Source organism: Gavialis gangeticus, unplaced genomic scaffold, assembly GCF_001723915.1.
Source record: "Gavialis gangeticus isolate Ggan-Ray unplaced genomic scaffold, GavGan_comp1, whole genome shotgun sequence".
Classification (NCBI taxonomy): Eukaryota; Metazoa; Chordata; order Crocodylia; family Gavialidae; genus Gavialis; species Gavialis gangeticus.
In genome coordinates this window covers 78379271-78404158 of record NW_017728994.1, presented here as the reverse complement: position 1 = coordinate 78404158, position 24888 = coordinate 78379271, and the positions used below count along the sequence as shown (strand labels likewise).

Sequence of the window (24888 nt, the reverse complement as noted above, 5' to 3'; positions counted from 1 at the left end):
ATATGTATTATTGTGGCTGCAAAAATATTCACTAAGAATGATATTTTGTCAGCCATAACCAGCTATACTGAGCTAATGCAGTTTGTAAAAGGGACCATCTGAAGTCGGTCATTGCCTCTACTGGTTCTTCACTGACAGTAAAGGAAACAATAATCATTGTATTCTCAATATCCCATTTTATATGGAAAACAGCAGCATTTACAATATTCACTGAGCAGGACTATAGGAGGTAAGCAGGGCTTTACCTATCATTGCTTCTCTTAGGCACTGGAACTGAGAACAGGAAGTCTCTCTTTCCTTTTAAATCATTCCTTCTGTTCCTGGTGGCCAGGCACATTGTTGCCAACTAAGGGCACCTGCATACATGCCTGACACCTGCCCCAATGCTTGCTAATCAGCATGCATTGGAACAGACTCAATTAATCAAGCTAGTTAGCATGATTAATCAAGCTAATTAGCATGCTCCAGCAGCCTCATCGTCATGTGTATTCAGCATCCCCATGCTTCAAAATGGCAGTGAGGGTACTTTAACTAAAGCTCATTGAATGAGTTTTAGTTAAAACATCCCTGCTGCCGTATTGAAATGCGGGACATTGAATACCTGATATTCTGCGGGTGCTTTAATGTGGCTCCAGGGACCCACTCTAAGTATTCTCCTGCCCCCCAAAACTCTGGAGCACGTGTAAAGATGCCATTAGTGATTTTGTCACTGGTTTTAGTTACAAAATGTATGTCTGCATGCATGTATTATGCATCCTGTAACAGTTTACTATGTAGAATACATGATAAACAATTAACTGACATTTTTGAGGACTTCAGACAATATCTCTAGTGACATCTAGTAGCTTTTTGAGGTTTGTCTAGTGAATTTGTTTTCAGGAGTTGGCAATACTGCCCACAGTGAATGAAAAAGGAAAAACCACTATGATTTAAATGTGTAAGGCTGAGGAACTCTGAAAGGTAGGTGGGATTTCTTGGGGAAGGGACCAAGAACTGAGGAAGTAGAGATACGATACAATGGCAGAAAAGAAAAGGGCAAAAGTCCTGTAAACACAAGAATGGCTGTTCCCAATCTTTTGAGTGGTCCAATGCCACTTCCAGGCTTGGGGACCAACTGCAGCACTTATAACCACATTTCTGATTCAAGCTAATGTGTAGTTATAGAATTGCTGTGGTATGCATGACTACACCTTTAAATGCTGTGACCTCCAACTGCGTTGTACCTCCTAGTCCGGGCACCACGGTATACTTCCCTAAAGAATCTGGAATTGAATCTACTACTCTTGAGTCTCAATTCTTTTGCTGTCCAAAAATAGCTGCAAAATGTCCAGGACACCTGTCTCTCTCCATACACACCTACAAAGAGATCTGTAAAGAAGTTAATAACCATCTACCACAATCTGTTATGTATGTTGAAGTGGCAGAAAAATCTTGTAATCAATCTAAGATTGCAATATTCTTATAGTTCCATGGAGTGTCAATAGCATTTAAAAAAAATTAACCAAAGCTTGAGAAATGAACCCCCTCCCCCAATACTGGAGCATTCACAATGACATACATAAGGGGGCCAAATTAAAATGGTTTAGGCAAGCTCAGTTCTGGCACTTTCTAACTGCTTGGGGTGCTTGACTTCACCACCTAAATATTCTAATTCTTCTATTTTATTTTGGGGCATGGAATGTGAAAGGTACAGTGAAATTCCAGTCCCATTTACATCAATGGGAGTGTTACCACTGCCTTAAGTGGAGATAAGTTTTCATCCATAACAGTGGTTATCATCATCACCATTGTTTTAATGTCTTTCCAAGTGTACACTGTGTTTCTTGTTTTCTTCTAGTTAGTAAATGGGGATTTAAGACATGTTAGAACAAGTCTATATAATACCAAGAAAGAAGGAAAGAAAGATACAACTTCCTCTAACAGATTTTATAACTGAAAACCTAAATCTTTAAATTTTTCATGATTGGTAACTTTTTAATCATCTACCGAGTTGAGAGGAATCCAAGGAAACAACAGCAGGCCGCACAAAGTCTCACTGGCAAGTGTAAAAGAACCAACACATTAAACAAAAAGGATGATTTAGTTTTGTTTCGTCTTTTTGCCTCTCTAGTGACAGAGAGACCCTCCTGGCAGAGTAGTGTTTTGGCTCAGTGATTGCTGCATTATTTATGAGAAGCTGCACATCTAGAGATTAAACATTTGCTGATTTGTCAAAAGCACAAACATGAGGTCCTGCCCATCTCCTTGACATATTAGTTCATCCAACGGAAAACACTGTCACACATTTAATTGATGAGTACACTTCCTTGTGACCCAGGCAGCCTGCTCCATTTTTTTATATGGAGGTGGCAAATAAGAAAAAGCAGGACATATTCTTGTATAGGACTCAAGGTTAACTATTCTGCAACAAGGACAGATTGCCAGGGGGAAAATGATACAAAAAGAAAAAGTAAAAGGAAAAAAACAGAAAAAGAAAAAGAAAAGAAATCAAGATTGGTTATTTAATTTCTTAATATAGTTTCATTAATAATAAAAGAAAATGCTACCTCATGGTTTAATTTTGATTATATTCAGGCTCTTCGCTTTTTGCAAACCCAGGAGATTACTCTTCAAGAGTAACATGGTAGTAGAGATTGTCCTTATAGAAAAGGTTTTTCTTACTTCACTCCATTCATACAGATTAAAATCACTAACCAATATTACACGAAACATTTCCAAGCTATTTTTGGAATACAACTAAGTCACACATGAAAAATCTCTTGATTAATCTTAAATACAGAAAGTTTGGTGTTAAAAATGCCTACCCTTTACAGTATACACCGATAACTCTTATAAAAAACAGCAAAGAAGGAGCTCAGTTTTGAGACATGTTTGAAGAATACCTTTTTTGCTAAAATTAAGTTACAGTGAGGATGACCAAACAAAGAGTACAACAATGTGATATTATATTTCAAAACTGCAGACCAAACCATGATAAATCTTACTTCAGAAGTAATTCTACTGAAGTGGATCAGACTTTGAAATAAAAGTACTACCCAGTGGTTGTGTCTGCACATGAGCTTTAATGTGTATTAGCCTATTTTAACGTGCACTAAAGCATCACAAAAAAGCACTCTTTTGTTAACGCACATTAAAATAGGCTAATGCACCTTCTCCTAGTACCTCAAAACGGAACTACTAAATATAATGCGCATTAGCAAAAGTGCATTATAGAACATGTAGATGTGCCCAGTCTGAGTAAGCTATAGCCTTGAATTATTTAATAATAATGTCAGATTGTAATATTCTTAAACTGAATAGTGCTACACAACACGAATAGTCTCCATTCTCTTGTAATCACCAAGTACTTCCAAATGCAAGACTATCATGGTCCAACCTTTAATTTTGTTATTTATTTAGAGGGACTAACTGTAATGTAAAGTTTACAAAACAAATATTGATTCAAATGACAATAACTGGAATCTGATTTATGGTACACAGAGAGGCTATATAAAGTAGCAAATGGATCAACTCTGAATTATCTAAGCTAGTGAAGACTGATATGGAATTCCAGACATCTATTTGTACAGTATATTTCAGATAGATCTGATACTAATTACATTTTTAAACCTTAAAAAAATACTTTATTGGAGAAATTAATGCTATTTCAACTCCTTTAGAAACAGACAAAAACTAGAATTTAGCTTTGACTGGGGCTGAAATTGAAGTCCTAGATTTACTTCAGTTTTACTTTATTGGAACAGATTTGGATTAGCATATGATCATGAAAATAATCCACATGTGCACTAGGGGACTGAAATCAGGTTTCACAAGCTATTATGTGCTTCACTTTTTAACCTGAATAATGTTCTTTTACTTAAGTATTGTGTGCATGTTTCCCTAGGTTTTAGGAGAGAAAACTAAAACATCTGGAAAGTTGTATAGAATTGCATCATTTCTCAGCAGAGCTGGAACCTTCATTTCTACCACAGTTGTCTTCCACTTGAGCTGATGGAGTAATTGATGTAGCAGGTTATTGGGATTTAGGAGACCCATTGTCCGGCAATTATCAGAACACTGCTTTCTAGTTGTAGATACAATGGTTCTATAGTATAAAACCATTGCTATTAGCACTCAGATTACAGGTTTACTCTCTGAATTTAATTTTGCGCATTGCTCCACTTCTACAGATCTGATTCCATCCTCTCAAAAGGACTCCATGGCTGTTATGTAGAATAGTGTAACATATTGTTTGGTTTGATAATCAATGTTTAAAGCATTAATACAGTTTTAGCTGTATTAGTATTGCACATAGAGGTTTACTAGTAACAAGTAAATAATATCTTACACCTCCTCTGTCAGATTTTGATGCTGGCAATATTAAAGATGTGCTTTGAGTCTGGATTCAGTAGATACTAGTATATTAATCCTAAACACAACACTTACCTAAGGTAAAACTTTAATGGAATGGAAATTATGGCTATCATTGATTTCTGCATTCAAACAGACTTAATTAGGTTCACATATATAAGTGGCAACCTATAAACATGATGCAGAGTAGAGACGTTATCCACTACTATGGTTACAGGGAAAATAAGCAAAAAGCTTTCTTCCAGGGCCTCACTCACAGATAAATTCTTTTCTAGATCAGGTTATGTTCAGGATCCTGAGGAAAGAAAGGAAGGAGAGCAGCAGAGTAATGACCCTGGACTTCAGAAAAGCAGACTTTGACTCACTCAGGGAATTCATGGGAAGCCAGACTGAGGGAGAGAGGAGTCCAGGAGAGCTGGCTGTACTTCAGAGAAACCTTGCTGAGAGTACAGGAACAAATACACAGCATCCCAATACGCAGGAAGACTAACAAGTATGGCAGAAAACCAGCTTGGCTTAGCAGGGAACTCTTCAGTAAACTAAATCACAAAAAGGAAGCTTATAAGAAGTGGAAACTTGGACAAATAACTCGGGTGCATTGCTCGGGCACACAGGAATGAAGTCAGCAAGTCCAAAGCACAACTGGAGTTGTAGCTAGCAAGGGATGTGAAGGGTAACAAGACGGGTTTCTACAAGTATGTCAGTAGCAAGAGGAGGAACAGGGAAAGTGTGGGTCGCTTACTGAACGGGGGAGGCAACCTTGTGACAGGATGCAGAAAAGGCTGAAGTGCTCAATGCCTTTTTTGCCTTGATCTTCACATGCTAGGTCAGCTCCCAGACTACTAAACAGTTTGGGGAGGAGGTGGTGAGCAGGCCCCAGTGATGAAAGAACAGGTTAGAGAGACTATTTAGAGAAAACTGGACACATGCAAGTCCAAGGGGGGTGGATGGGATGCACCTGATGGTGCTGAGGGAGTTAGCTGATGAGATGCCACTGGCCATCATCTCTGAAAACTCATGGCAACCAGGAAAGGTCCTGGATGATTGGAAAAGGGCAAACAGTGCCCATGTTTAAGAAAGGAGAATAAAGAGGCTCCAGGGAACTACAGACCAGTCAGCCTCACCTCAGTCACTGGAAAAATCACGGAGCAGATCCTCAAGGAAAGAAGGTGATTTATGAACAGTCAGCATGGATTCACCAAGGGCAAGTCATACCTGACCAGCCTGACTGCTTTCTATGCTAAGATGACTGGCTTTGTGGATGAGAAGAGACCAGTGGATGTGGTGTACCTTGATTTTAGCAAGGCTTTGATACAGTCTGCTGCAGCATTCTCGCAGGTCAGCTAAGGAAGTACGGGCTGGATGAATGGACTGTAAGGGGGATAAGAAACTGGCAGGGGCACTGGGCTCAAAAGGTAGTAATCAATGGCTCAATATCTAGTTGGCAGCTGTTATCAAGTGGAGTGCCCCAGGGGCCAGTCACGAAGCCAGTTTTGCTCAATATCTTCGTCATAGTTTTATTTCACTAGTATATTTCTTGCAAATCTATGACCAGTGCTAATTGAACATTAAGGACAATAATCATTACAAATATAGCCAGACTTTTATGTCCGACTCACTTACAAAACCATTCTGATTTCCACCAATATATCTGTTATTAAGCACTTGTTGACTTTTCCCACAAATAACTTCTGGTTCATATTCACTTCAGAATTTTTGTCTGTTCTACAATTAATTTTCTATGGTAGGATATAGCTTTACTCCCATGGATCGCAAGCCATAGTGGAGACACTTGCATGCTACCAATGACCTCAAAAGTAATGCCATTTGGAGTTTGGTATTCTTGGTAGGGTCACTCCTGGTGGCAACGGCGAGAGCAAGGTTTCCAGATTAATAGTGATGCAAGACTAAAAAAGTCCTCAACAGCGTAGCAGACAGGTGAAGGAAGAATATTTCACAATGGCTGCAAAGACAGATGAAGGCTGCAGCAGAACAGAAACCTCTGGGGTTCTGGGTTTCCTTTGCCATCAGATTAAGGTTTTCTCCTTGCAAAATATTGTGTGGTTGCTGATATGAAATGGCCACATTAAAAGAAGGCACACACAAGTGTCTTCCCTCAAAAGCAAGTCCTATGGCAGTGGGCAAGTGGCAGTGGGGGCAGGGGCTAGTGATTACTGTGAGCCCTTAGTCACAGACTTGCACAGAAGCAGTGACTATGATGGCTGTTTTGTACTTGGAACTAAGACAGGTGTATAAAATTCAACAGCTGCAATCAGAACTGAGCACGCCTATTTAGGATCTTTTCTGTTCACTCCATATGGGGAATAGACTAGAAGAAAGTGCCCTAAACAGTCTGTCTCATTTCATCTGACTGAAAAACCACATCCAGTGGGATCATTCCATCTGTGATCCAAATCAAAGGGAAAGGGCTGTGATCCAACATCACCCCTGGAACTATTTGCTTATTTTGTCTAGAAAAGAGAACACTGAGAGGGTATTTAATAGCAGTTTTCAACTACTGGAAGGGGGGTTTGAAAGACGATGGAGCTAGCCTGTTTTCAGTGGTGGCAGATGACAGAACAAGGAGCAGTGGTTTCAAGGGAAGGGAAGTTTAGGTTAGATATTAGGAAGATATTTTTCACTAGAAGGGTAGTTAAACAGTGGAAACAGGTTACCCAGAGACAATGGACTCTCCATTCTTGGAGGTTTTAAAGACCCCAGCCAAAGCTTTGTCTAGCTGGATAATATAGTTGGGGCTGGTCCTGCTTTGAGCAGGGGGTTGGACTAGATGACCTCCTGAGGTCCCTTACAACCCTAATTTTCTATGATTCTATATTAATCCCACTTTGTTTCTTATTACATGATAAAAGTACATCAACAACACAGATACATTATTTGCATTAAAACTCCAGCACTCCAATTCATATAGTTGAGTATCTTCTTGCCACACTTTTTTAAAAAGAGACCTGTTTTTTCCCTTCAGCTATTATACATACTATATATAATACATTTTAAAATGTAAATCTATAATAAATAGTCCAAAATCCCAATTATAAATTATTCTTTGAAAAACTCTTGAAAATGGACACAACAAGAAGAAATACATTTTATTGCATCTTAGTAGCTATTTATATTGATCATTCTAGCAATTATTAGAAAGCTAAAATAAAGTATAACTTGTAGTGTTGTATAGATTCTACAAAAAAAGTGGACAGGTACTTTTACTATGATGCATGGTTAATTATTTTATATTTTTGAAGCAAGGTTTATCTATCAGACATGTTTATTCAGTTTACATTATGCAACTACCATTTTCAGTAAGCACAACAAGAGTTTCCATAGTGTTAAGGAGATGCTGTTGCCGTGATGGTCTAGGAGATACGTGAAAGGCAAGAATTTTTGGGGATGCTGTCTTTTACTGGACCAACCGTATGATTGGTATAGACACAGTCACCCCACCATCTTCAGTTGAATGGACAGCTGTTTTCTCCACAATTTATTTTGATCTAACCTATCAGTATTACCTTAACTTTCTCTGGACTTAACTTTAGCCAACTAGTTTCCATGAGTGCCTAAGATACACATGAAGAAAATATTAAAACTATACTGTTGATATTTGATGAAACAAAGCTATAAAAATCAAGCGCCATCAATGTAAAGGAACCCAATCGGTATCTCTTTCACAGCAGTCCCAGAAATTCATTAAACGAGAGGAACAAAACAAAACAACTTAGACGATAAAGGACCTGAACCTGTTCAGCCTCCACAAGAGAAGGCTGAGGGGGGATCTAGTGGCTGTTTACAAACTAGTCAGGGGGGACCAGCAGGCATTGGGAGGGTCCCAGTTCCCCCAAGCACTACCAGGAGTGACTAGAAATAACGGTCACAAGCTGGCAGAGGGTAGATTCAAGCTAGATATCAGGAGGCGCTACTTCACGGTCAGGGTGGCTAGGATCTGGAACCAACTTCCAAGCAAAGTGGTGCTGGCACCTACCCTGGGGGTCTTTAAAAGGAGTCTGGGTGAACACCTTGCTGGGGTCGTTTGATCCCAGTACTCTTTCCTGCCATGGCCGGGGGTTGGACTAGATGATCTACTCAGGTCCCTTCTGACCCTACTAACTATGAAACCATGCATGGCAATTCCTTGGGGTTGACAAGTGAGCGCATGTTACTTCCCTCTTGGTATATTCTAGAGAAATAAAGAGACAACCACTGAAGTGCAAATTCCTCTATTCATCTGAGTTCTGCAACTGCATCAAAATATCTTGTGTTCAATAGTGGTAAAGGGGTTAAAAGATCTAAGAACAATATCAGCAAAGGTACCCAAATCTCTGCCTACCGCAAATTAACTGTGATAAACTAAGTCAATTCTCCACTAGCAAAAGCAAACACTAAATTTATGAACTAGAAACTGAAAACATCATTCCAATCACCTTAGTCATTCAACCCCTCCCTCATATTATACATACATATCTATATACACATATATATACACACACATATCACCGTATTTATGCATGTGTGTGTGTGTGTGTGTGTGTGTGTGTGTGTGTGTGTGTGTGTGTGTGTGTGTGTGTGTGTAGGTATGTGTGTGTACGCATATAAAACTACATACATATACATTTTCACTGTATTTATTTGGCTTAACGTGTGTGTTGGTATATACAGATATGTATGTATATATCCACACAGACACACGCTGATTATATTTGAGCTGGCATGTAAAAACTATTTTACACATTATGACCATGACCGTTCACAGATAATACGCAGGTATCATTAATATTCCCATTGTTATAGGTTATTCAAAATTTCATCTAAAGAAGCGTAAATCTCTCATTTAGGCATGGAATCACTAAAAAATTACCCAACTTGCTTTCATAGTAAAAAAAGGTATTTTCTGGGAAGTTATGTGCAAATCTAGGAAACAGTTTAGAAGTTCAAAGGAATTCAAAGAGGACTTTTTAAGGTTTAATCTAACCTGACTCCCTTCTAATTGACAGATCTTTTGAATACAGAAGAAAAAGCTTAGATGGAAGAAGCTGAACTGGATCTTTCCCCATTTTTTTCAAAGGTATTCCATGACAGGGATCTTTGCTAGACATGCATATCTATGGATGTGTTTGTAAGAAGCCCCACTGTCACCAATTAACTAAAGTCTACAGCAAGGAAGCTACTTCTAGATGCATAGCAAAACGAGGTCAATGTTTGCAGGTGAACAAGAAAGGACAGAGCATGGCCATATAAGAAAGTAGTATGTGCCTGGGACAAAAAACATCTTTCGTGAACTCCTAGAAATTAGCAAATGTCCATCATCAATGCTAGTTTACACATTCTAAGATACTATCAAAGATTTCAATTTTTTTTTTTTTAACTTTGGCTAGTGTGTTAAGACTCAAGCTGTCATTTAAATGTGGAAGGTAATTTCTGCACAGTAGTACTGTTTCTATCAAATATTTGCTTTTAAAGCTATGATTCTCAACCAGGGTGTTGCAGTACTGTGCGGAAGAATTTCTGTTATTTTTCTGTGGTCAAGAAACAAGTGAAAACTAAGAACTGCCATTTTTCAAGGGGTACCTTGAGTCTAAAAAGGTTGACAACCACTGCTTTAGAGAGTGTTTTAAGAAAACTTCAGCATAAAAAGGAACGGAAATAACCATTAAAGGAAAATACTTATATATAACGTTTCCATCAGTAAAAGTTTTTGTATTGAAATTATATTACTGACTACAGCAACCTAACTGTAAACTGAAGTATGTTAGTGGGTGATATTAATACATCTATACATATTTTCCCTCCCGCACATATATTCCTGAGGGCAAAATTAAAATTAAAATAATTTTATTTATATTAACGTTTTATATATAAAAATTTTATTTTGCCAATAATTTGGTGCCAACAGGTTTCTTTTAGTCCTTAATTGGGTTCTCAATAGATATTTAATATAATATTATGTGTTTTTCATATTCTTATGCCAAAAAGCTAGTTTGAAGAGAGTGCTGTTAACAGCAAAAACAAAAGGAAAGTTGTTGCATTACACATCTGGCATTGAAGAAGCACCACTTTTTAGGAGTGCAGTGAATAGAAACTAGATGAAAATCCTGATGTAAAAATCTCTACAGTTATACATTCATACACGGGGTTTTTTATATAGGTATTGATGTAGAGCTTTTTAAAATCAATTGTGTAAGATTCACAAAGGATATACTCTGAATACAATTTAATTAATGTTCAGAGTAAATATTTACTGCATTACCTCACAAACTGTGATAAAGCTAATATTATATTATGAAGATTGCTTTAAATAAATTCAAAATAAATTGCCAATGATGACACAGAAACTGTAATTCATGTAGTCATAAAATCCATAATTAGCTTTAATGAATATTTAAAGTCAAAGTTCAATCCAACTTTTTCAATGTTTAACCTACTATATCAATATAGTTCAAGGAATCCATTTATCATTGAACATGACAACGTCTGAATATTAATTAGCATAGGCCATTGCTGACAGGAAGTCCTTATCTCTAACCAATCCTTCTGACTATAGTGCATGTCAACAGTATGTTTGTCACGTCTGATATTATTGATTACCTGCCTATTTTGCTAACTACAATTAAAAATATTTTACATATTTATAAACCTGACTGTCAAGAACACTTATTAATTTTCCATTAGTAAAATGTAGTCTATTAGCTGCCATATTTCAGTCAGAGGGAACACAATAAATGAGCAATTGCAATAACTCTAGACAGGAGGACAATAATTTTACATAAAAGCATTCTTATTGGGTAGAAAAGGGGATAACTTACTGAATTAATTTATGTAGCAATGAAATAAGGCAGCATTCAGATATTAGGCATGGTCCTTTTTATAAATACCAATTCTCCCGGTTTTCTTCGGAGTTTCAACAGTTCCTTTCAATATAATTATATAATTTTTAGTCATAACTGAAAATTATACTTAGGTACAAGTAACAGCACTATGCTTTTTCATAAGTACTATGAGGAGTAAAAATCAACTTCTGCATTGAAAGGATTCAATACAACTCTGGTACACTTCTCTTGCCAAATTCTGGCCCAGTGCAACAATATTCCCTATACCAGTGCAAATAAAGGGCAGAAGTCTGCTGCATAACTGCAGTTTTTGGCATTTATGCACAGATTTGGATGCATCTGCTGTAAGCTGGAGAAAGGCCTCCTGGTTTTCTCATCCAAGTGCCAAGTCAGGACACTTGCCTGGGAGACGGGTCTGGATAATAACCTAACTTGTGGCCTACTGGTAAGAGCACGAGGCTGGGAAGGAGATGGAGGTTCAACACCCCTCTGTGTATAGGGTGCTTGACCTGGAGTCTCCAGCTTCCTAGGCAAATGCCCTGAACACTGTGCTGTGGGGCTAAAACATGGAAGGGTCGCCCTCTTCCTGCTAGAGTCTAATACCCGCTAGTCATGGATTGCTGACTACTTATTAATTTGTAATTAACCTCATCTTACACAATGACCTGCATGAGCATATGGTGTCCGGCACCTGTCCAGCTAGACTGCAGCACTATAAACGTGTTTAGTGGCTGTATATATACTTTTATGTTGCCAGCCAAATTGGAGACTATTTAAGTACCAAAAGTTACAGTTATGTGTGGAAAGTAAAATAAGATTCTATTTGTGTTCTGTAAAAACAAAATTAACATGTACATTGTTCTGGTCATTAGCAGCCTCACATATAAATGGATCCTATGAAATACTAGGAAACCTTCATTTTTATTTAGGAAGCTAATGGTATCCCATAGGAAATAATTCACGTGCATGGGTGTGCAAAACAATGTAAACTATACACTTTGCTTTGGAATACCCTCCACTGTTGGTTGTTTTGTTTTGTTTTGTTTTGTTTTGTTTTTTGTTTTTTTTTTACAGGCCTGCAGACTCTGAGGGAGCCAGCTTTAACTGGAAACTTTTGCTACATAGTGGCCACGTCTACATGAGACGCTGACTACAGTTGTATAAATAAGTACTAAATGACTGCGCTGTAACACGAGTTACTGTGCAGTAGTGCCGAATGGCTTTTCTGTGATGCTACTAGTGTACAGTAGCACCGAGACTACTGTGTAGTAGCATCGTGTCACGGGTTCTGCCATGTGACGCTACTGCGTAGCAGTCTTGGGCTACTGTGCAGTCAGCTTCTCATGTAGACACAGCCACTGACTTCTGCAGCTAGGTTTTCTAATAGGCACTTAAATATATTTGATAGTAATTAATGCTTATATGTTACTTTAGCTATCTTTAATTATCAATTCAGTATATTGAAAATCCTAAATTATTTAAATTACTGGTAATATCCAAACTACAACTCCTCCTACACCTTATGTTTAAGTTGGACTTTTTTTCAAAGTCTCTATATTTCATTGCACATTTTTAGCGCAAACTTATGAGGCCACTCAGCTAATTAATGTACACCTTTGACATGCTTCAGTTTGGCTATATACAGACATTCAGAAACCACATGAGTACAGCTGTTCATGATTCTTCTCCCTGAACCACTCTGGGAGAACAACAACTTAGGAGCAACTGGAGTGAAATGGCTCCTGGGAGAATCTTTCTTAGGAGACCAAACATCTGTATGGGTACTTTAACTAGTCAATATTTTCATTCATTACCACAATGGTGTATACCTATTAAATCAAAACAAGAGTAGTTCTGCATTTCTATTAAAACTATACTTTTGCACAATAGTGGTAACAAATCACATGGAAACAGCTATGGTACTTGTTGAAACTTGCCCTTGCAAAATAATTTTGATATCATTTTCATCTCCTCAGAACAAAAGATGTGAACAGAAGTGAACGAGAGATATGACGCAATAACAGGTTAGTTCTAATGTATCTAAATAGAAAATGACAAAGTGACTGCAAACAGTGAGCAATGTGAAAGTATATATTTGTCAACTCTGTTCATAGTCCACTTGATCTAGTCTGCCTAAATTAACACTAAATACCTATTACTCATTCAAGGTGGAAAATAAAAGATTGGGTACACAGATCAACTTATTAAAAAAGAATCTATCACTTTTTATTTGCAAACAAATTAGGTGTCCAGCTATTTATCATTTCCTGAATTAGACTTATCAGTCAAGGTACATATAATTAAACTGCTATTGTGTGTTTTTTTTTGCCTCGGGCCTCATCTACCTGACATGTAGACATCTGGAACTTAAATGGATCAAACCAATTCAAATAATCTTTTTGCCTAGCTCATTAGTGGTGACTTATCTTAAACTGTGCATTTTGGATTTATCTTTAAGTTATGCCTTAATTGGTTTCTATAGCATAACCCCCTTTTTAGGACAGCAGGTATGTTAAAATGTCAATTGTGTCAGATTCACAACTCTCCCAGTAGTCACCCATTTATACCAACTTGCTCTCTTTCCCCCGTCTCTCATTCTTCTCAGTAGACTTTCTTTCAGATTTTCTTTCTTCACCCCACCTAGACTTTCTGCTTACATCTTTAAGTAGTTCCTTATAAAGAAATATTAGCTACCCTTCAAGAATACTTTGTATTCTTCTGTTTCAGAGGAATGGTAATTTGAGAGTGTAGATGGTACACAGGCTTTTTAACCATCACAAGATGTAATCTTGATCACAATGTACTAATCACTGCTTTCCATATTTTATACATCCTCTTTTATTATTACTGTCACCAATGGAATTTCACTACTGCAAGGCAAATAGTGAAAAGAGTTCATTATAGTGTCATTTATTATGGAGATTCAATATTCTGTAAAATCTATTCCTCTGTATATTGAACTCATGTAGCTCATTGTCCAAACATCTTTGTTATTTCCATATTCTTTATCACATCCGCTCTATTACCATATTTTCTCAGAGACCACATGCCCCCCACATACAACATACAATTTGTTTTTATTAGGCAGAATGAAAAAAACAAAACCGTTTCCCCTAAACCTCTAAAACAGCCAGCAGCACCAGTTAAGTCAGCTGAGGGTCCAAGTCAGCTGGTAAACTGCCCAGTCCTGCTTCTAGAGCTGGGTGGGCCCTCAGCTGACTTGGCAGGCAATGCTAATGGCCAGCACATCTACAGAAGACGGACCAGGCAATTTCCAGCAGCTAACATGGAGAAAAAAGTGTGCGCTGTAAGCAAATGAATACAATACTATAAAGTAGGATCAGGACAATTCCTAGTTTTTTTTAATAATAAAGACGTTTTCTAAGACATTAACCTTTCTGATGCGACTTTGGGCTACATTTGTTGCTGAGCATTTACCTGGAGTAGCTGGAATCTTCCATGCAAAATGGACTGCAGTTTTGACTATCTCAGTTTGGTCCAAAAATTTAGTTGATCCAAAAATCCCAGGTTTCCAATCTTGGAGAGTAATTTCTGATTATCCAGAATCATTTCAGTCACTTTGCAATATTTTACTGGCAGTCTTTCTTACTGAGTTGTAGTTTGCTGGCACAATAAATACCATTAGCAAGTAACAACATACCTTCACTTTTTTTGCTTTTTATTTCTCTAGTATATTTCTTACAAATCTATGATCAGTGCTAACTCAACTATTAAAGACAATAATCATTACAAATATAGCCCGACTTTTGTGTCTGAATCACTCATAAAACCATTCTGATTTCTATCAACATATTTGTTACTAAGCACTTGTTGACTGTTACCACAAATTATTTTAACTTCTGGTTTATATTCCCTTCAGAATTTTTTTTCCAGGTCTACAATTAAGTTTCTATGCTTAGGATATAGCTTTGCTTCCATGGATCACAACCTTGCCATAGCGGAGGCATTTGTGTGCTACCAATCACCTCAAAAGTGATGCCATTTGGAGTTTGGTACTCTTGGTAGGGTCACTCATGGCAGCAATGGCGAGAGCAAGGTTTCCAGATTAATAGTGATGCAAAAATAAAAAAGTCCTCAACAATGTAGCAGACAGGTGAAGCAGGAATATTTCACAATGGCTGCAAAGACAGATGAAGGCTGCAGCAGAACAGAAACCTCTGATGTTCTGGGTTTCCCTTGCCATCAGATCAAGGTTTTCTCTTTGCAAAATACTGTATGAAATGGCCACGTTAAAAGAGGGCACACACAGGTGTCCTCCCTCAAAAGCAAGTCTTATGGCAGTGGGTGAGTGGCAGTGGGGGCAGGTGCTAGTGATTACTAAGAGCTCTTAGTTACAGATTTACACAGAAGCAGTGACTCTATGATGGCTCTTTTGTACTTGGAACTCAGATACATAATTCAGCAGTTGCAATCAGAACTGAGCGGGCCTACTGAGGATCCTCTCTACTGACCCGTATGGGAAACAGACTAGAAAAAAGTGCCTGAACAGTCCGTCTCATTTTACCTTACTGGAAATCCACATCCAGTGGGATCACACAATCTGTGCTCCAAATCAAAGAAATGGCTGTGACCCAACATCACCTCCCAGAACTATTTGCCACATCTACAATTGAACATGTGGATCTTGGATTAGCTTCCTCAGTCATCTACAGACTTAACAATGACTTCCCTATTTACTGAAAACCTCTCTTCCCCGTATCGAAATGGGTGAAATTTGAGGTATTATCTTGAATTTATACATTTCTAAATGCTATTTGTCTGCCTCCCTGAAAGGGTACTTCTTTAAGTGTGCTATACCAAGTAACATTTTCAAAAATGTCTATGCAACTTAAAATACCAAATTTCAATTCAGTAAGACCCAAATCCACAAAAAGACTGGTGATGCTGAGAACTGCCACAGCTAATTTTTATGCTCCTAGATGAGTGTGTGGAATTCAGTATGACCCAGACAAATTGGAGGATTGGGCCAACAGAAATCTCATGAGGTTCAACAAGGACATGTGTAAAGTCCTGTACTTACGACTGAACAATCCTATGCACCAGTACAGGCTGGCGGCTAGCTGGCTAAGAAGAAGCTCTGCAAAAAAGGACCTAGGGGGTTACAGCGGACAATAAGCAGAATATGGGCCAACTGTGTCCCCTTGTTATGAAGAAGGCTAATGGCAAACTGGGCTGCATTAGTAGGAATAGTCCCATCAGGTCAAAGGAAGTGATTATTCTCCCCTATTCAGCACTAGTGAGGCCACATTTGGAGTAGTGTCCAGTTTCAGGTCCCCCACTACATAAAGGATGTGGACAAAATGGACAGAGTCCAGTGGAGGGCAACAATAATGTTTCGGGAGCTGGGGCACATGACTTATTAGGCCAGACTGAGAAAACTGGGCTTAATTAGTCTAGAGAAAAGGAGATTTAGTAGCAGCCTTCAACTACCTGAATGGGGGTTTGAAAGAAGAGGGAGCTAGACTGTTTTCAGTGATGGCAGAAGACAGAACAAGGAACAATGGTCTCAAGTTGCTGCAAGGGAAGTTGAGGTTAGATATGAGGAAGAATTTTCTCACTAGGAGGGTAGTAAAACACTGGAACAGGTTACCTAGAAAGGCAGCGGACTCTCCATCCTTGGAGGTTTTTAAGACCCGGACAGACAAAGGCTTGGATGCAGTGATCTAGTTGGGGAAGGTCCTGCTTTGAGCAGGGGGTTGGACTAGGTGACCTTCTGAGGTCCCTTCCAACCTTAATTTTCTATGATTCTGTGAATTAATAAAACCAAGTGAGGCACTGAAATTATATGTACAGTGAATAGGGAGAGTTCGGCTGTATGACACAGCTGTACTGCTCTTAATTCATAGATTCATAGATTATAGAGTTGGAAAGGACCCAGTGGATCATTGTATCCGACGCCCTGCCCCTGGCAGGAAAGAGGACCGAGGTCAGACAACCCCAGCCAGGTGACTGTCAAGCCTCCTCTTGAAGACCTCCAAGTTAGGTGACAGCACCACCTCTCTTGGAAGCCCGTTTTAGACTCTGGTCACCCTTATTGTAAAAAAATTTCTTCCTAATGTCTAACCTAAATCTACTCTCCACTAGTTTGCACCCATTATTTCTAGTTACTCCCTGAGGTGCTCTGGAAAACAGCACATCCCAATTCCCTACTGTCCTCCCCTGATAAATTTATAGGGGGCCATAAGGTCACCCCTCAGCCATTTTTTGTATAGGCTGAAGAGATCCAGATCTCTCAACCTCTCCTCGTAGGGTCTTTCCTGGAGACCACTAATCATGCGGGTGGCCCCCCTCTGAACCCTTTCCAGATCCTCCGTGTCCCTGTTCAAGTGCGGCGCCCAGAACTGGACGCAGTACTCCAACTGTGGCCTGATTAGTGCTACAGAGAGGGGGAGCATCACCTCCCTCAATCTGTCGGTCATGCATCTGCTAATAAACGACAAGGTGCGATTGGCTTTGTTGATGGCCTTGTTGCACTGCTGGCTCATGGTCATTTTGCGAGTCAACTATGACTACAAGATCTCGCTCAGCCTCTGAGCTGCTGAGGAGGACACCCCCTAACTTGCGGGTGTGCTGGGGATTCCTCCTTCCTAGGTGGAGTACCTTACATTTATCTTTGTTGAACAGCATCCTATTATGTTCCGCCCACTGATCTAAGCTGTTCAGGTCAGCCCGTAACTGCTCCCCACCCTCTGGTGTATTAACTTTGCCCCATAATTTGGTATCATCTGCGAACTTGGAGAGGGTGCTCAGGCAATAGGGCACACAGGGCCAGTGTGATACGTCTCAGGACAGCACTGTATTATATAAACATCCTTTCAGAGGACTTAGGCAAAAGTGATGCCTAGTTTATGAAATCCTAATGGGTTCTGCTTTGGGTCTGAATTGCTTAATCATGTAACGATGGCTGCACCTCTGGGCATGTATACTGTTACTGGCCAAAACTTACATACCTACATTGTTAGACATGGTTGTTGTTGATTGTTATCTTGAACTCAAATACCTAAACTCTGACTAACTTGCACTTCTGACATCCCAGTTCTTTTTCCTATCTAGATCTTAAATGCTTAGTTCTAGGGCTTTAACAAAAATGCTCTGTGCCTCTTTGAGAGTGATCTACTTCAAGTATCACTACTGAATACAACAGGCAGTAATTTGTTTACAAAAGCACTCACATCCCTTGCAGTTCAATTTTAGTATATTTAAAGAAACTAACAAAATGGATTACTTAGTGTGAATTGAAACCTCTTCATTACCTTCCTTCTAGTCTTTCTTTACAATATCAGAGTAGAAAAAGCAGGCTTTCACTAAATGTTCAGATTTTTTATGATTAGGTTATGATAAAGGAATGGAACAAATTAATAAATAGAAAATTGTAACTATGTAAGAAGGAAATGCTCCCTAATGATGCAAACAGGACTCCTAATTGATGTGAACAGGACTCCTAAATTCTGCTCTTGGCTAAGTCATTAGCCTGACAGTGGAAACTTCAAAAAGTTAGCTCGTCTTTTATGTACTACTAGCCAACTGTCTGTCAAGAATAATGGGGGGGGTCCCACATGGGACTGCTCCCCCTACCCTCCTGCTGCTTGGGGTCTGGACTCACTCCCCCCCTCCCTCGCTTTGGGCCCAGGCCCGCTTCCCTCCTTCCCCTATTGGGCCTGGTCCTGCCCCTACCCCCCTGCATTACCTAGAAGGAGCAGGGCACAGGGTAGGTGAGGTCAGCCCTGCTGGCCTCACCCTGCCCTTCTGTCTGCTCTGTTGCTACCGCCTTCAGGGAGCAGGGCGGGGGGGAGGGAGAGGCAAGCCAGCTGTGCTCCGCCCCTACCATCTGCCTTCTGTCAGAACACTTCTTTGTGATTGATTGGCTGTTTGTCAGCCAATTAGAGTGCGAATAAAGTGTTACAGACAGACAGATTTAGACTTTTATAATATTAAAATTCTGCCCCAATCAGAGTGAGACAGTGCTTAGCACTACACATATTATATTAGAAAATAGTTGCATTATATAGGATTAAGTGGAGGGGGAATTTGAAAACAGATATTAAAACTAAATTTTGAATTTATATCCCTGCCATTATTTTAATTAGTGTGAGCGTGATGGGCACAAACCAAAATGGGGGGAAAATGCAGCAAAAATGTATTTTTGCAATAAATGCACCAGATTTGACTTGAAACACATAGGGGAAACAGCTCTATGAGTAAATATATCCTATTTTTATAGTTCACTTGTCTGTACAATACTTCACCATGAACCAAAAAAGGATGAAAAATTAAATAGTCACAGGCCCTTGAAAAAACAGAACTCTGAAAATTTCATGAACAAACAAAACACAGAGCAAAATGTAACCTGCAGATGCTGGTGATGACTCATGAATCCAAACAAATCAAGCCTGACTCAGATTCCAGGCTGCATTTGTAAGATACCATAAATATGGAAAAACATAATGCCATTTTATTGGTCATTTTCCAGAATATAAATGCAACTGAAGCCCTTCTTGCTCCCCCATGTTTCATTTTTCAACAAGTTTAAGAGCATAACTGAAGGTCACAGTGATTAGAGTAGCAGTAGCTTCATCTCTTATGGAAATTACTTGGATCCTAACATCTATTTCAATTGTTTAAGTATTGAATTAGTCAAATGCCTTGGACACCAACAATAGAGTGAAACAGGGGTGTATCTTAACCCCTGTGTTCTTTAACATCTACTTTTCATTCCTGCTTCTTAATGCATTCAAGGACAGCAATGAAGGCACTTATCTTTGAACTGTACTAGATGGAGGCTTATTCAACACTGCAAGATTTAGAGAGAAAACCAAGGTGAAATAACTGGTTCTGAGAGATTTCCTGTGTGCAGATGACATGGCCTTGGTTGCCTGCAGTGAATCTTCCTGGCAAAACCTCTTGGGCAGATTTTCTGAGTTGTGCAAGAACTTGTGGATAGCAGTCAGTCTCAAGAAGACTGATCATGTACCAAGGGGTGGATAAACCAATACCTTACAGCACTCTGGAGGATAAATCTCTTCCTGTCATTGACAGTTTCTTCTACTTGGGCTCTATGATCAACAGGAATCTTGACCTTAATACTGAACTAACAGAATTAGAAAAGAAGCTAAGATTGTTGGGCTATTACAGAAGTCTGCATGGAATAACAGCAAATTATCAGCTAAGGTGAAGATGTGAATCTACAAGACTTGTGTACTGTCATTTCTGCTTTGTGGTTCAGAAATGTGGACAACATATCCTAGGCACATCAATAGACTAAACAGCTTTCACGTGAGATGTCTGCATACGATCCTGAAAATAAAGCGGGGAGACAGACTAACAAACACAGAGGTACTAGAGCAGGCAGGACTGACACACTTAGAAACCACTATCAAGAAGAGAAGGTTGCAATGGACTGGCCATGTCAGGAGGATGGGAGGAGACTGTATCCACAAGAATATTTTGTATAGCGAGACAGCTCTAGAAAGCAGGGTCTCCTTCTCTAGTGGTACCATGGTATGTGCAAAAATGATCCAAAGTTGAGCAAAAATGATCAACATAGCAAGCTGGGAGGAGTGCACAGAATCTCATCAGATCTGGAGGGAACATCCGGCACTGGGTGCAGCTCAAAATGAAGCAGCTTTGATCCAGAAGATGGAAGCAAAGTGGAAAAGAAGAAAGAAACATGCTATAAACCTGGACGTCAATTCAGACAACGTATGCTTCTGTGAAACTTGTAACAAACTGTGTCACTTTTGAATTGGGCTTGTCAGCCACAAATGGATTAATCAGGCACCTGACTAGACCTCTTACATGTACACCATGATCCAGAGGATTGACAGTTGCCTACATGTATTAGTCAATGACAAATGACCAGTATGGTACAGCTGTGGAAAAGGTAAATGGGATTCTAGTATATATCATGAATGATATTTAGGAGACTATTAAATACCACTGTATGAAAGACACTATTGACACCTCATTTAGAATACACTGTACAAGTCTGTTCAGTCGCAGTCAAATAAGATGAATTCAAATGAGAACAAGTGCAGAAAACAGCTACTAGGATGATGTGTTTAATCTATTTTATGAAAAGAAACTAATACAACTTGGCTTGTTTAGTTTAGCAAAACAAAGGCTGAGTGGGGATAGGATTGCTCACAGTGTAAACAAGGAGGGAGAGGGGGGTTTTAAAACTAAACAACAATGTTGATACAAGAACAAACAGGTATACAGTGGACATGAACAAATATCAGCTAAAAATTAACCAAAGGTTTCCAACTTGCAGTTGTGGAAACAAAACTTTAATGAACAAGTATGAATGAGAACATACAGCACGATTGTCTGTGAGAAAAAAATCCTTTAGGTCTTATGTTCCTATAAAACAATTGCTTGGATGAAACACTAGCCTCACTATGCAGGTCCAATACATAAGCTGTACACCAGGAATTTCTGCAGAAAACAAGTGCCTCCCCCAGCCATGGAACAGCAAGAGAGGTACTTCACATTAGAAACTAAGGCACCTGGTAGTCATTACACTTAAGATGCTATTAGTCTGTTAAATCACTTCATAAACAGTTAATCATATCTCAAAACCCAGCCACATGTTCAGGCAATTAATAGTACCACAAAAACAGAAACCAGCCATAAAAATATTACACAAAAAACATGTAATATTTTTGTCACTGGTTTCCATTATATTTTAAACTGAAGGCATGCCAGGGTCTCCAACCGGCCCCTGGTGCAGTCCCCACTGGCTGACAGTCAGCTGACTGTCTCCTGCATATGGACCTTACTGGGGATTAAACAAGCCCCCATGCAGTTCCTGCTGGCTGATGACCAGCTGATTATCAGACAGATCCCGGACTGCATAGGAGGTTCAACTGGCCCCAGTGTGGTCTCTGCCAGCTAACTATCAGCTGACTCTAGGACCACATTGGTGCTTCAACATGCCCCGGTGCAGTTCCTACTGGTCAATGATCGGTTGATCATTGGCCAAATCCAAGACCAAGCCAGGGTCAGGTGGAGCCCTTGTGCAGTTCTTGCCAGTTGACAATCGGCTGATTGTTGGGCACCCAGTTTTCAACTTACCTGGTTCAGAAGGATCCCAGGATCATGCTCCCTTTGCACAGGCAAGTAGGGTGTTACTGGGATCTGATACCTGATACTACATTTTCACATTCTGTCATGCAGGTATGGCATGACAGGAGGTACAATTGTTGGGACTGGGGATCAGATTCCATTGTGCATTTAAATCAATGTCTGTCAGTGGTCTGCAACTACTGCCGTTGCATGTCCACATAGAGATTAACTTGTGAATCTATAAGTTTGTATCCAATGGCTATGAGCCCTATATGAGACAGCTTGCAACTTCAGTGACATTGCAGCGACAATATATTTTGATCAAATGAGAGATTCTACTGGAAATAAATTAGTAGTAGTTTTATGTTAAAAACACCTTACACCTTTGTTTCATACGAAACTTAAGGCTGAACTAATCATGTTCATTTGATTTTAAGCAATTATAATTCAAACAAAACTTAGCTTTAAATTGATTTAGTATTTCATAGAACTCTTCTTACATAATATACTGAGGGATGGCAAATTCAATTTGATGAGAAGGCATTATTGCTCATTTCATTTAGTATTATCCAGGTCAACTCCAAATAGGAAGGGTATCATGTGGTAAAAGGTTGTATTTAGCATGTCACAGTCACTAGAGGTTGTTTTGTATCTCCAAGAATCTTTGTAACCGCCTCAAAATAAGAGATGATTGATTTACAAAGTACCAAATTTCAAATTTCATATTCTAGGGCTAAACATGAAATAATTGGACAAAGCTGTCCCCCTGTCTGACCCACTACAATCAAGCCCCTTTCAAGGTTGACTGCCTGCATGAGAAATATGTGCATAATTTCATTTTGTCTCCCGTCCAACATCCAATGTTAGAAGTTAATTAAATTGCTTGTCCATTGTATTCATCCACTTACAAAGTTAATGATATTCTGTTCCTGAATTAAAGAGAATTTTATAAAGCCTGCACTATGGAACCTGGCGTGCTGTACATTGAGGAGCTGAACTCTGTCATAGTTCCTGATTGCAGCTCTTCTAATTAGGAAACAAAATGAATGTTTCTGTGTCTGCCAATGCAGAGGACAAGTCATTCCAACAGTGAGGCTAAATGCTTTGTACAACAGCAACTTAATAATATCTCATGTTTGACTATAATAAATTCTGCAGGATTAATAAACCTGTTAAATTTTAAAATTACCATAACAAAGATGAACTGTGGTGTAACAAGACAGCCTTAAAAAAAAAAGGACAAAGGTTTGAGAAAAAGAAATGGCTTCTTGCAAGGACATTAGCCCCCAAACTTAAGAATTAAGTATTTTTGGCTATGGTGAGATGAGAAGAAAGTTCAAGAACTTTTAAATCTCAGAAAGAAGGCAGTATCTGTACCAAGACCAGCTAAAAAAAATGAAAATCTGAACCAACATTTGCTTTTTATGGCTTTGGCACAGCTTTCCCCAGAGGAGTAGTTGTACGGTCCCACTCCCTGGGTGGCAGCTCTCATGGAGAACATAGCTACTGCTAGGCTACCAGCACCAGCTAGGTCAGCAGCATGGGGCTGCTCATTTGTACTTCCCTCCCAAGTCAGTGCCTCGGGTTGGTGCTCTGGTCTCCTCCCCATGGTTATACTACTGGCCTCATAGATAGGAAGGGCGTTCATTCCTAAAGTACTTACAATCCAAAATTTTGATCCAATCTATCAGTTTCAAATCAAATGATACCTATAACAACTTCGAGAACTCAGAAAACATTTTGGTAAGTGACATTAGTCCTTGACTTCAGTAAAGCCGACTTGACAAGCTCAGGAGGCGTGTCAGTTAGGCCCTAAGGGACCATGACCCCAGGGAGAGGGGAGTTCAAGAAGACTGGTTGCTCCCCAAGGGAGTGATCCTCAATGCACAAGCTAAGTCTATTCCATTTCGGAGGAAAGGCAGCAAGATGGCACAGCAGCCCCCCTGGCTCTCCAGGGACTTAGCAGACCTCCTGAGCCTAAAAAGAAAGACCTACAAAGGATGGAGGACAGGATTCACCTCCAAGGAGGAATATTCTGCACTGGTCCAGTCCTGAAGGGAGCTTTGAGCATCAAGGACAACTAGCTTTGAGCATCAAGGACAATAAAAAGTCCTTTTTCAGATATGTGGGGAGCCGGAGGAAAAGCAAGGGCAACTTTGGACCCCTGCTGAACCAGATGGGACAACTGACGCCCAGGAAAAAGCCAACGTGTTAAATGGGTGCTTTGTGTTGGTCTTTCATCAGTCCCATGGGATGCCCATGCCCGCTACAGGACAGGCAGGTCTGGGTGAGGGAGATCCCCTGCCTTCCATTAATGCTGACCTCATGAAGGAACATCTTGAGAAGCTGGATACCTTCAAGTCAGCCGGCTCTGATAATCTACACCCCAGGGCACTCAAGGAGCTGGCAAGCATCATAGCCCAGCCCCTGGCATAGATCTTTGAAAACTCCTGGCGCTCTGGTGTAGTGCCCGACGACTGGAAGAAGGCCAATATGGTGCCTATCTTCAAGAAAGGGAGGAAAGTGGATCCGGCAAACTACAGGCCCATCAGCCTGACTTCTATTCCGGGGAAGATCTTAGAAAAGTTTATTAAAGAGGCCAACCTTAATGGACTGG

General features: G+C 39.6%; 1 protein-coding gene across 1 annotated transcript in view; it reads right to left on the bottom strand.

Moving 5' to 3' along the window:
* INPP5A (inositol polyphosphate-5-phosphatase A) overlaps window positions 1-24888 on the bottom strand; it is a 524426-nt gene that overhangs the window by 230628 nt on the left and 268910 nt on the right. The window lies entirely within an intron of this gene.